Genomic DNA, 13071 nt, shown 5'->3' with positions numbered 1-13071 from the left:
GAACGCAAATGTGTGCATAACAATGTAAGTATGCATCTTAGTATTCCATGTTCAGAAATGTCAGTTAGTATCCTACTCACATTTCAATCAAATTTTTGTAAAATTCACAGCCGGCCGCTGGTGGCCGAGCGGTTCTAGTCGCTTCAATCTGGAACCGCGCGACCGCTACGGTCGCAGGTTCGAATCCTGCCTCGGGCATGGATGTGTGTGATGTCGTTAGGTTAGTTAGGTTTAAGTAGTTCTAACAAGGGAACCTCCCCATCGCACCCCCCTCAGATTTAGTTATAAGTTGGCACAGTGGATAGGCCTTGAAAAACCGAACACAGATCAATTGAGAAAACAGGAAGAAGTTGTGTGGAACTGTGAAAAAATAAGCAAAATATACAAACTGAGTAGTTCATGGAAAGATAGGCAATATCAAGGACACAGAGACCACAGGAGCGCCGTGGTCTCGTGGTAACGTGAGCAGTTGCGGAGCGAAAGGTCCCTGGTTCAAATCTTACATCGAGTGAAAACTTTAATTTTTTATTTTCAGTTTATGTGACAAACTCTTATGTTTTCATCACTTTTTTGGGAGTGATTATCACATCCACAAGAAAACCTAAATCGGGCAAGGTAGAAGAATATTTTTACCCATTCGCCAAGTTTACAAGTTAGGTGGATCGACAACATATTCCTGTCATGTGACGCACATGCCGTTACCAGTGTCGTATAGAATATATCAGATGTGTTTTCCTGTGGAGGAATAGGTTGACCTATGACCTTGCGATCAAATGTTTTCGGTTCCGATTGGAGAGGCACGTCCTTTCGTCTACTAATCGCACGGTTTTGCGATGCGGTCGCAAAACACAGACACCAAACTTATTACAGTGAACAGAGACGTCAATGAACGAACGGACAGATAATAACTATGCAAAAATAAAGAAAGTAAAATTTTCACTCGTGGGAAGACTTGAACCAAGGACCTCTCTTTCTGCAGCAGCTCACGCTACCACGGGACCACGGCACTGCTGAGCTCACGCCCTCCTTGATGTTGCTTATGTGTCCCATGGACTACTCAGTTTGTATATTTTGCTTGTTTTTTCACAGTTCCTCACAACTTCTTCCTGTTTTCTCAATTGATCTGTGTTCAGTTTATCAAGGCCTATCCACTGTGCCAAGTTATAATTAAATCTGAGGGGGGTGCGATGGGGAGGTTCCCTTGTAAGTTATAGGGGACCGATGACCTCAGATGTTAAGTCCCATAGTGCTCAGAGCCATTTTTTAAAATTCACAGTGCATTTTATCGTACTGAGAATTTTCCGCCCAGTTTATTGAGCATAGTGATTTATGCGTGCTCAGCAATCACAGGGAATATTGCCAAAACCATACATGGTACATAATTATGTAATCGAATTATATACACAATTTTTGTTTACACACGCCACTACTGCCATCAGGGCACTTTGCAGTGGGTACTATCCAATTGGACTGTCATCGGCATTATTTCATTCTCATTACAACAGCATCCCCTCTCAGGTTATCAGTTGCTGGAATCTAACTTGCACTACAATTATTAACTTGTTTAATTTTCTTCGCAACTTTTGAGTCATACTTTTCGGTCATTGCTAAAGATTTCATTGCACTGTTTGTTTTTCAGATTTGAAACTATATGTTATTCGCAGCTTATGACATTTTTTTCTGGATGTTACGTTGTGTTACGCTGCGTTTTCATTTGTGTTATAATGCGTCATGGGCATTGCCAATGAAGTCATTCGTAAGGAAAACGGTTTGAAAGTATGCAGTATTAAAATGAATGTTACTCACAATGTTAATCAGCCATACGGGCTACTATCAGTCTTTTTTCCCAGTATGAGTCGTTATCTTTGACTGAGAACCACGGCGGGGAGACTAGAAGACGCACGTGGAGAGAGGAAGAGCATGTAAGAGATCAGAACGGCGAGGGGCAGTCGGGGAGTGACGGCTCAGCCAGGAAGTGAGCACCAATGCGTAGTGCAACAGCAGCAAGCCGTGGCCACCTGTGGCGGGGCTGTGGTAGTGGATTTTAGGTGGTTAGCAGCCCGGGACCGTATACCGAGTTACTTGCATGGGATTTACCGAGTGGCCCTGGACGGTACAACGCTATGCTCCTGACTTCATGCACCTTGGTGTCACCTACCTGTACCAGTAGTGTGAGTGTATTAATCCATCTAGCTATTTGTGAAGACTACAGCTGATTTGATGAGCAATTCTGCTGTTTGTGTGACATGGCGATACAGTTTTTATATGATTTGCCGGCGAGTGTTTGGTATTTCATAACTAACGCTTGAATCTGATTTGACGCCAAGACGCTGAGCACACTGTCTAAGTCTTTGTGTCCAGGTTTCCTTGTGCTTAATAAAGGCTATTGGGCAAATTGATTAGAACACCTTCATAGCCTAGAAAGTGTACGTATTTCTTAGGTCGTAAATCTGTTATGCATTCTGAATCAGACTTTGGAGTTATTAAAGCGCAATTTGGTTTGGATTTAATACTCCTTCCATTAAGCAGTTACCACTAAAGGACTGACACATGACAGTTTTTACTCAGTTGTGGTTAACCATACCTGCATAAATGTTACTGCACAGCTGGATGTTGTTCTCCTGAATTTCTCATAATTATTAAACCTCAAGATGTATTTGTTCTTAAGTTAACGTTTTTAATTATTTGTAATTCATTTATTATCATCCGTATCTTCAGGAAGCGTACTGAAATTTTCTTAAAGAGATTGTTGTTGTTGTGGTCTTCAGTCCAGAGACTGGTTTGATGCATTTCTCCATGCTACTCTGTCCTGTGCAAGCTTCTTCATCTCCCAGTACCTACTGCAACATACATCTTTCTGAATCTGCTTAGTGTATTCATCTCTTGGTCTCCCTCTACGATTTGTACCATCCACGCTGCCCTCCAATACTAAATTGCTGATACCTTGATGCCTCAGAATATGTCCTACCAAGCCATTCTTTCTTCTTTAAGTCAAGTTGTGCCACAAATTTCTCTTCTCCCCAATTCTATTCAATACCCCCTCATTAGTTATGTGATCTACCCATCTAACCTTCAGCATTATTCTGTAGCACCACATTTCAAAAGCTTCTATTCTCTTCTGGTCCAAACTATTTATCGTCCACGTTTCACTTTCATACATGGCCACACTCCATGTGATACAAACTAACATGAGACAGAAACTGAAAAATTTTCAAAGCTTAAATTATTCGCGATCGGTTATAGCGAGCCAAGCTCAGTATCAATTTTTTTTAAACATTTGCTTGACTTTTCTACTGTGCCATGATTTAAGATTTTAAAGCGTTTTAGCTTTCTCGTTCAAAAAATTTTGCTGGTTTTCTGTTTTTATTCGAAAAGTAATCTCAGTTTTTAGTCTGTTGTAGTGACTTGATTCTAAGTGTCCTTCTGCCCATGCCTGTGGGTTCTGTTGGGTGATCCTGTTATGGCGACTGGGCCCGCCAGGCTGAAACTGTCTCCGATGGCGCCTATTTAAAGATTCTTGTTCTAAATTTGATATTTTATTTTTTTGGAAAAGGTTTAAAATCAAGATCTAAATGATTTCTTTATACTTTACATGTAAAGTAACCTTTTAAAACAAATGTTTATTGATCTGTGAATGGAGACTGAAACAGCTGATCATGTTGAAGCCGAAGTGGGGCATCATTCCATAACGTTTGGTGACGTTAAGAGGGTAGATCACTACCAGCGAATGAGGTTTATAGTTTGCACTTCTCTTAAGGCAGACAAACAAAAATAGCTATAACAGCTACTGAAGAGGAGAATAACCCAAATAATTTCCCATTTTCTTTTGATGATGCATCTTGATATTATTCGTAACTACGCTATAGACCCAAATTATAGTACCAAAAGCGCGAATAAGACTACTGGCCAACACCAGCTATTTATGCTCCCAGCTAACGCTGCCGCGTCGTTGAAGTGAAAGCCTTCCCAGTCTTAGCCAGCTCGAACAATATACCAGTTGAGCAAACGTATTATGCCTGTCGCTAGTCTAAAGGAGAATTGGCAACATTGTAAAATATGTTTGGCAACCATATGATGGTCGATAACCTGGTAAATTCACACGATAGTTTCTTGTCATTTAGGTTAAGTATCCAAAACGATTCTCACTTAAAGGAAGAAAATTTATGTTTCAGAGGCTAAGAATCTCGTTCAAACAGAGACTGCAGCTACCTTCGCCATATACATTGCCAATTCGCCGACTTAGCCATCACTGGGATAACAAGGGAACGATGTTTTAAACAGTAAACCGTTCACCCAGTAAGGGGCAAGTCTACGTTACTTTGCGGTTCTAATCTCGCTGGAGACTAGATTTATGCCGCCTCTTTGAATGATCCGCTAGCAGATAGATCCGAAAACCAGTAAAAAACTCGTAAGACAACTTCACCCAGATACTTTAAATGCGAACTTTTAGGTTAGGCTTTACCGTTCCTATTATTGACATTAAACGAAACAACGTGTTTACTGTAACCAGTCACCGTTTTGTTTATTTCCACGACGCGTTTCAAAGGTTTAAACTTCCATCATCGGGTGGATTTACATTAGTTAGTATGACAGTTGTGTGTGTGCTGTGTTACGATTTTTTGGAGGAACTTTAGGCACTGTCTAGTGGAGAAACAGGACACTATTTCAGAAGAAACCCAAAACCACGTTCTGAAATAGTGTCTTGTTTCTCCACTAGACAGTGCCACAAGTTCCTCCAAAAAATCGTAATACAGCATACCCACAAATTTCATACTAACTAATGTAAATCCACCAGATGATGGAGGTTTAAACCTTTGAAACGCGTCGTGGAAATCAATAAAACGGTGACTGGTAACAGTAAACTTGTTGTTTCATTTAATCACCCACATACGTTTTGTCGCTACCTTCATAATGTACCCTATGGATCTCAAGGTGGAAAACTTGCACAATTTCACACCTGTTAAACCCTGCTTTTTGTGCTTCTGTTAACTTCGTTGACTTAATTGTAGCACTGAATGAACTTTCTTAACTACTACTACGTTTGCATACTTCCGAGGTTGTCCATGTAATGCTACTTCATTATGACTATGGACTAAACGTAGGCACAGACCATTTGAAAACCGCATGTGCGTATTATCCTGCTAACTCGTGATAATTTGAGCCTCTTTGTTTTACTAAAAACACATTTTTCACAATGTTATCATGAGAAGTTGTTATTCATTTTATTAGACAGTGCATGCTAAATAACGTTTTTTCATTAATGTATTGAACATGACAGATAAACATAAGAGACAGATTAATTAGCAGCAGTATAGTCTCCACATTATCTAAAACAGTCTGACAACCCGCAAATAATTTTTCGACTTAACGCCTGTAGACAGTATGTTGATAGCCCTTCGTATCCTTGGATGATTTACTGTGAAAGAGACAGTAAAGCTGTACAGTTGAGCATACTGATAGGGCCAGGGGTCTCGGGAATTCTGTCACTCACAATACACAATCACATAGTTAAGTGGCTTAATCAAAAGGATTGTTGGGAAGTTACACACGGTCTGACGCCACAGGAAATCAGAAGTCACCACAATAAGGCCAAACTCGAAGCGATAAATTGTCAACTCGATTCAAGAGTAACAAAAGTAGAGAAGAACATAAAGCCTATGATTGAAAATGGTGTCACTGAATTACATGCTAAGTCGCATGCACCGGTATTGGTGTTAAAAAGTGAAATTGACCAAGTTAGAGAAGATCTCAAATTTGAAAACCGAATTGTGGTAAACTCGCCGACTTATTCAGATGGAAAGCTCAGTCAGTAAACACCTTAACAATTGCCACATCTGAACTCAGTAACTAGAGGCATACTATGGAAAGAACATTACTTGAATGGCAAAATTACATAGCCCATAATGTGCAGTGCATCGAAGTGGTGTCGAAAGACGAATCTTTCCATCAACACAAAAAACAAGGTGGATGGTATCCTTTAGATTTCATGAGAATTGTGAACTTGTTTTAAATTCAATAATGTCAAACAGCAAAAATATCAATGTCGTACATGATGTATTGGCAGGAACTCCTGCAAGATGGGAATCACATTTGTCCATGAATGGCATGACGTTTCACAAATTTAACGACCAATTAAAATAATATGAATAGGAAAGTGTTTGCAGAAAAATCTATGATTGCAAAGTCGTGTGATATAAATACTAGGATCACGATGAAGGGGTTTTGGGGAAACTATTGTCGCAGATTGGTGTAGTTTTGTGGCAGAAGATTAGAATAAAATTTTTTTTAAAGCTGTGGAAAAATATTCCAGGTGGTTCAAGACAGGTTACAAATAGCGCAGTTGTTAGTTTGCTACATTTTTGGAAGACACTGAATATGAAGATAATTGGTGTGACAATTAGGATACCAATCGACGAATAATAAAAGATACAAACTGGGAAAATAGTAATAATTAACGAAAGAACTACTATGCGAATATGGCGAGAGAGCGACAGAAGAGGGGTTCAGTGAAATTGAAAGCCGCTACAAGATGTAGGAGATGACAACAACAACACTGATATTGGAAGACCGCGAAAACTGTATCCATAATGGCAACGGGCCATTAAAATGGAGGGAAATCTCTTCGGCCCATAGAAAAGGCATAAAAACAACTATGGTGTCTGACAATGTAAAAGAACCGATAGGTAACTAGTGTAAAGTTGAATTACAGAAGGAGAAGACAAAGGAAGTTCATGAAGTGAATCAAAAACTGAGATTAGACGTTTGCAGAGGAGAACCTTTCTTATATGAACAGAGACAGTAACGGACAAAAGTAAAATTCTGTTCTGATTGAGGCTGCCAACCAATGAAACAACTCAGTTGAAAACAAAATGTGGTCGTGGATAAAGTTTACAATACTCAGCATAACGAATCTACAAATTCGATGAGTTGGCTTAAGGAGTTTGGCAGAATGTATGACAGGCTAGCACGCTGTAATAGGGAGCTTAGAAGGAGATCAAAAGGGAATATTGGTTATAGAAAGACCTTACTGGACTTGGATGAAATTGGCGAATTTACAAAGGAGTACGACACACAGCAGACACAGGCAGCTCTGTAAATTGTTGACGTCATAGCCAAATCACGCTGCTGATTAACGAAACATTTTCGAATGAGAACAGTGCTCTGAGGGAAAACGAAAGTGAAATTGACGACCAGCTACTAATCACAGAGGAACACACAGATTATAGCTTCTATGAAATAAAAACGGACATACCATCAGCTGAAGATGAGTCAGACGAGAATGTAGCAACACAACTACAAAATGTTAGAGATATGGAAAACTAAGTAAAGTAATGAAAAAAATGAAGGAGACAGGGGTGAAAAACCTGCCAGACATAGTTGCATATATGGTACAGCATCACTACATGATTACTAAAGTGTCTGAAAAAGAAAAGAAAAACACAAAAAAGGAAACAGCAAATAGCAAATTTAAAGGTCTCTTGTGGAGTGGGTTAGCAGGAACTACTGTAGGAGGATGAAGGAATGAGAAGTGAACAGTACAAAGACATCGTTACCCCAGATAACACGTATATACACAAGTTTTGATTGATTCTGATGCAGAAATTTCCATGTTAGCAACAGCATTTTAGTATTGCCTTAAAAATAAGCGTAGAGTGATAAAGTGCCTGTGCCAGAAATTAATAACTGCAGATACTAACAAAACAGTAGCAGGGTGATAAAAAAGACCAACATTTGTGTGTTCCACAGTGACATGAAATTTGAACAAGAATTTCTAATTGTACCAGAGTTGATTATTGACATCTTGTAAGGAATGGAATTTTTACTGAAACAATCCACCATTGATTATTAAAATAGACTTTCATATTCTCTCGATGAAGTAGATAAGATGAGATAATGAAGACTCTGAATACTGATGGTTTAGGAAATAATGAAGAATGTTAGTACACAAAAAATTTTTTTAAATGTCTACTACTCAAATTACAACCATCCGACCTTTATCAAAGTCGGAAACGTGATGGTACGCATCTCTCCTCCTTACACGAGGCATCACAACAACGTTTCACCAGGCAACGCCGGTCAACTGCTGTTTGTGTATGAGAAATCGGTTGGAAACTTCCATCATGTCAGCACGTTGTAGGTGTCGCCACCGGCGCCAACCTTGTGTGAATGCTCTGAAAAGCTAATCATTTGCATATCACAGTATCTTCTTCCTGTGGGTTGAATTTCGCGTCTGTAGCACGTAATCTACGTGGTGTAGCAATTTTAATGGCCGGTAGTGTATTTGGACTAGCGGATGAAACATAGCAGTCAACATCCACAATATCTGGTAGGCCTACCTTTCCGCCGATATCATGTTTATCTCTTTGTTGGAAAAAAAGAAATGAGGTAATAGTAAACTAATGACTAGATGTACTAGATGTAAACTACACAAACCAACCGTAAGTTTGGACACATGAACTGTGGGTTACCAGCCCCTGCAGCTCTTTTCAGCCACATACCTAGCTCGCGCCCAATTACGTCTCTCCCGGGCTGTGCGCTCACACACACTAACACACACACACACACACACACACACACACACACACACACACACACAAACAAACACAGACACACAACGACACACCTGCCGTTTTCCATCGCCGGAATGCATTAATCAGTGACAGCAATTTTTATCTGCGCCAGATTTGTTTTGCGCGGCAGTCCTGATTTAAAGCGGCCAGATCGCGACGTGACCAGAGCCACGGCCTCTTCACTGCACAGTGGAGCAGCTCCCATTAATTCTGCTCCCAATAACTCTGTTCTGCTCTCGAGAGGAGCCACACAACATGTTCGCTGGCCACTGGCATTCTCCACGATCCGCCACACAGTTCACACAACGAACCCATCCTTTGTCACATTGAACTACCTGCACGTTGCGCTCAAAAGTATTTTGTATTGCGATGCAATGTTTTCGATACTGTTTTCATGCAGTCACGACGGAGCAATGCGTATAACTGTGTCACTCCATCAAGAGCCTCACGCTTCTGTGACTGCATATCTGGTAAACAAGCAGGGTCATACAACAACAATGGAATATCATGCAGGAATATCAGCAATGTAGAAAAGAACAGATTGCTACCGACTGTAAAAAAGACATTCACAATTAAACACTTACATTAAGGTTTCCTTTATCAACTTCCTTTTGTCGAAATTATTTTGTGATTTTGCTTTGCTGGTAAGGTTTTCATTAAATATTGTTACTCAGGTATTCAATGTTTCTTTATTTTTAGAGACAACGCCAGAACACAGAGAATACTCGGTTGATGTGAGACAAGCTGTGTGGTATGCCTTGAAGAAAGGAAAATCTCAGTATAGCGTTGCTAGAGACTATGACATACCACAACAATTAATAAGTGTGTGGAGTCAACAGCAAAAGCAGGACGTAACAGTAGCCAATAGTCCAGTGTCAGGTCGTTAACGAAAATCAACCAGAAAGAAGGACAGAATCATTTATGAGCAGTCAGCCACTGATCCAAGAAAATCGGCTAGACAAATTAGATACGATCTGGAGCAGCATCATGCACTGCGCATACATATCTCTACTTTAAAACGTCGTCCAGTAGCATATCAATAAATTGATAGATGACCGTCACGAAAATCATTCATAAATTTTAAAAAAATAGGAGTGCCAGGATAGAGCTTGCAAAAACAGGAAACATAGAATTCTACAGCTCGGTCTAAGGCTTTATGGAGTGATGAAAATAAATTTAACGTATTTTCTTCTGATAGTGTTCAGTATGTAGGTCGACGAAAAACCCAAAGAAAGAACAGAAAGTACCAGGTTCCAACCATGAAGCATGGTGATGGCAGTGTCTTGATGTGGGATTGTTTCCTAGACTTCTCTAGTCAAGCAGAAGGCAAACTGGATCGTTTCCCGTACAGTGACATTTTAAAAAAGAATATATTTCCACTTGGGAGAAAGAATATTTCAAGTAAATGAATATTTCAGCAGGAAAACGATTCTATACATATCTCTGGTAATTAAAAACAAAATTTCAGACAAAATTCAAACTTTTGGAGCGGCCATGCCAGAGTCCAGATCTAAATGCAATTGAGCACCTCTGAGATGCATTGGATCGATGTTTTCGTCGCAGAAGCTACTCAAACAAGAATCAATTTACTGCTGCCGTATTCCACGAATAATTGTAACTCCCATTTGACCTACTACAAAAGCTTGTTCATTCAATGCCAAATAGATGTACAGCTGTGATCAGAGACCATCGGTATGCAACGAAATACTATTTTCTTTGCAGATTCCAAAATAGTTTGTTTTATTCTTACATACTTAGACTTACAAATTACTTTTGAGCCAGAAGAACTTTTATTTCTGTTTTGTTGTTATGTTACCTTTTTTTAATTAAATGCAGTTTTATCTTTACCTGATATGGTCATTCAGTGCAGAGGTCGATCTATAAATTTGTCCTGTAGTCTTACTGTGAAAACCAATTTATTTGCCAATTCGTTGTGTTAACTCAATTACTGGATTACCAGTGTCGACAGTATCTATCGTTATCTTCAGATCTACAAACAAAAAATATGCCGAGGTTACAGGCTTACAATCATATAAAAATATAGTAGGAAATACATAAAAGCTTAATAACAAAAATTACATATCCACCAAACCGGGCAGTGGTAGTTACATCGTACAGTGCTTAAACCACTGTCATATTAGGACTAAACAGTATGCTGTAGAATAGTTACTCTCACAAAATTCTACTCATATAAGCGGATTCAAACGGTTCAAAAAATGGTTCAAATGGCTCTGAGCACTATGGGACTTAACTTCTGAGGTCATCAGTCCCCTAGAACTCAGAATTACTTAAACCTAAATAACCTAAGGACATCACACACATCCATGGCTGAGGCATGATTCGAACCTGCGACCGTAGTGGTCGAGCGGTTCCAGCCTGTAGCGCCTGGAACCGCTCCGCCACCCCGGTCGGCAAACGGATTCAATTCAAAGTCAAAATATAATGATGAATACCCCTAGTAAGTAACAGTTATGTTTACTGATTGGCAGTTTCACACAACAGCTGTGCTATAACGTCCAGAAATGAAAGTCTGCAACATATTGAGGCATTTTAGAGATGTTCTTTCTTTTACTAATGGAAGATCTAGCCTATATTACTAGGTATGATTTTCCAACAAGGACTTGTATTTCATACTAGTCTCATGGCTTTTGACATATACAGGGAATTACATAAATGTACGGCCAAACTTTCAGGAAACATTCCTCACACACAAAGAAAGAAAATATGTTATGTGGACATGCATCCGGAAACGCTTACTTTTTCAAATCACATTAATCATGGAATGGAAACACACAGCAACAGAACGTACCAGCGTGACTTCAAACACTTTGTTACAGGAAATGTTCAAAATGTCCTCCGTTAACGAGGATACATGCATCCACCCTCCGTCGCATGGAATCCCTGATGCGCTGATGCAGCCCTGGAGAATGGCGTATTGTATCACAGCCGTCCACAATACGAGCACGAAGAGTCTCTACATTTGGTACCGGGGTTGCGTAGACAAGAGCTTTCAAATACCCCCATAAAAGAAAGGCAAGAGGGCTGGGGTCAGGAGAGCGTGGAGGCCATGAAATTGGTCCGCCTCTACCAATCCATCGATCACCGAATCTGTTGTTGAGAAGCGTACGAACACTTCGACTGAAATTTGCAGGAGCTCCATCGTGCATGAACCACATGTTGTGTCGTAATTGTAAAGGCACATGTTCTAGCAGCACAGGTAGAGTATCCCGTATGAAATCATGATAACGTGCTCCATTGAGCGTAGGTGGAAGAACATGGGCCCCAATCAAGACATCACCAACAATGCCTGCCCAAACGTTCACAGAAAATCTGTGTTGATGACGTGATTGTACAATTGCGTGCGGATTCTCATCAGCCCACACATGTTGATTGTGAAAATTTACAATTTGATCACGTTGGAATGAAGCCTCATCCGTAACTAAAATGAGCTCTAACATGGAAATTAAGCGTTTCCGGACACATGTCCACATAACATCTTTTCTTTATTTGTGTGTGAGGAATGTTTCCTGAAAGTTTGGCCGTACCTGTTTGTAGCACCCTGTATATAAGTTTTGGTACATGAAAATAGTATAAGGCCAAAATCGGGATTGTACAACTATAAATTAAAAATTATTACAGTCAGTTGGAGGCAGCATCAGTGACAAAAAGACATTTAATTAATGTACGCTTAATGAGTCATAACCAATATACAAATACACACAAATTTAATCAATTATTCAAAATTCTGCGTCATTTCTCACGCAGTTTAAATGTCGTTAGGGATACACGAAATTAGTGAAAAGAGCAGCTCATTTCCTATGAAGTAGACAAGCCATATAAGTGTGTACGGTAATTATTTGAGGCACAGTGAGCAAAGACTGAACATTGATAAAGGCAATTGAAATAAGTAATTATTCAACTTATATTAGTTGGTGAACTACTTAACGCATTATTAAGTATAGTGTGTCATTTTAATCAGGTTTTAGCATGCTTATGATATATCTAGTTTTATGATTGGGTTTCTATACAAACAGTTCTGAAAAAGACAGTTTCTCTGACGCCTTGGGTGACATAAATTACTGTAATTTCTGGGGGTAAGGGAACCAAAGTAATGAAAGCTGTTGGCCATCTAGCCTTTTTCGCAGTCCGTTGGGCGCAGTTGAACAGGCGGGCTCTATGCAATTCTTGGAGGGGGGGGGGGGGGGGGGGATTACTGTAGCTGCGTGCATTTAACAACTTAGAAATTTTTCAAGGCGACGGTCAGCACACTTAAATTTGTTTCACGCGTAGGTCGACACTTTCCGTGATTTTATCGAATATACGCCAGTCTGATATCCAATTTGTGAAACAGTGACAAAAACTGTTGATTTTTAACTTAAAAAAACTTATATTTGGCGAACATTGTTCGGCACGCTGCAACAGTCTACACCCTAATGCTTATTTATTCTGATTTAAGCATCAGGGGCACTTAACTATTTCTATTTAAGAATGCGTCGGGTAT

Source organism: Schistocerca nitens, chromosome 6 (assembly GCF_023898315.1).
Source record: "Schistocerca nitens isolate TAMUIC-IGC-003100 chromosome 6, iqSchNite1.1, whole genome shotgun sequence".
NCBI lineage: Eukaryota > Metazoa > Arthropoda > Insecta > Orthoptera > Acrididae > Schistocerca > Schistocerca nitens.
The sequence above is the reverse complement of the archived record's forward strand: the minus strand, read 5'-3'. Positions refer to the sequence as shown.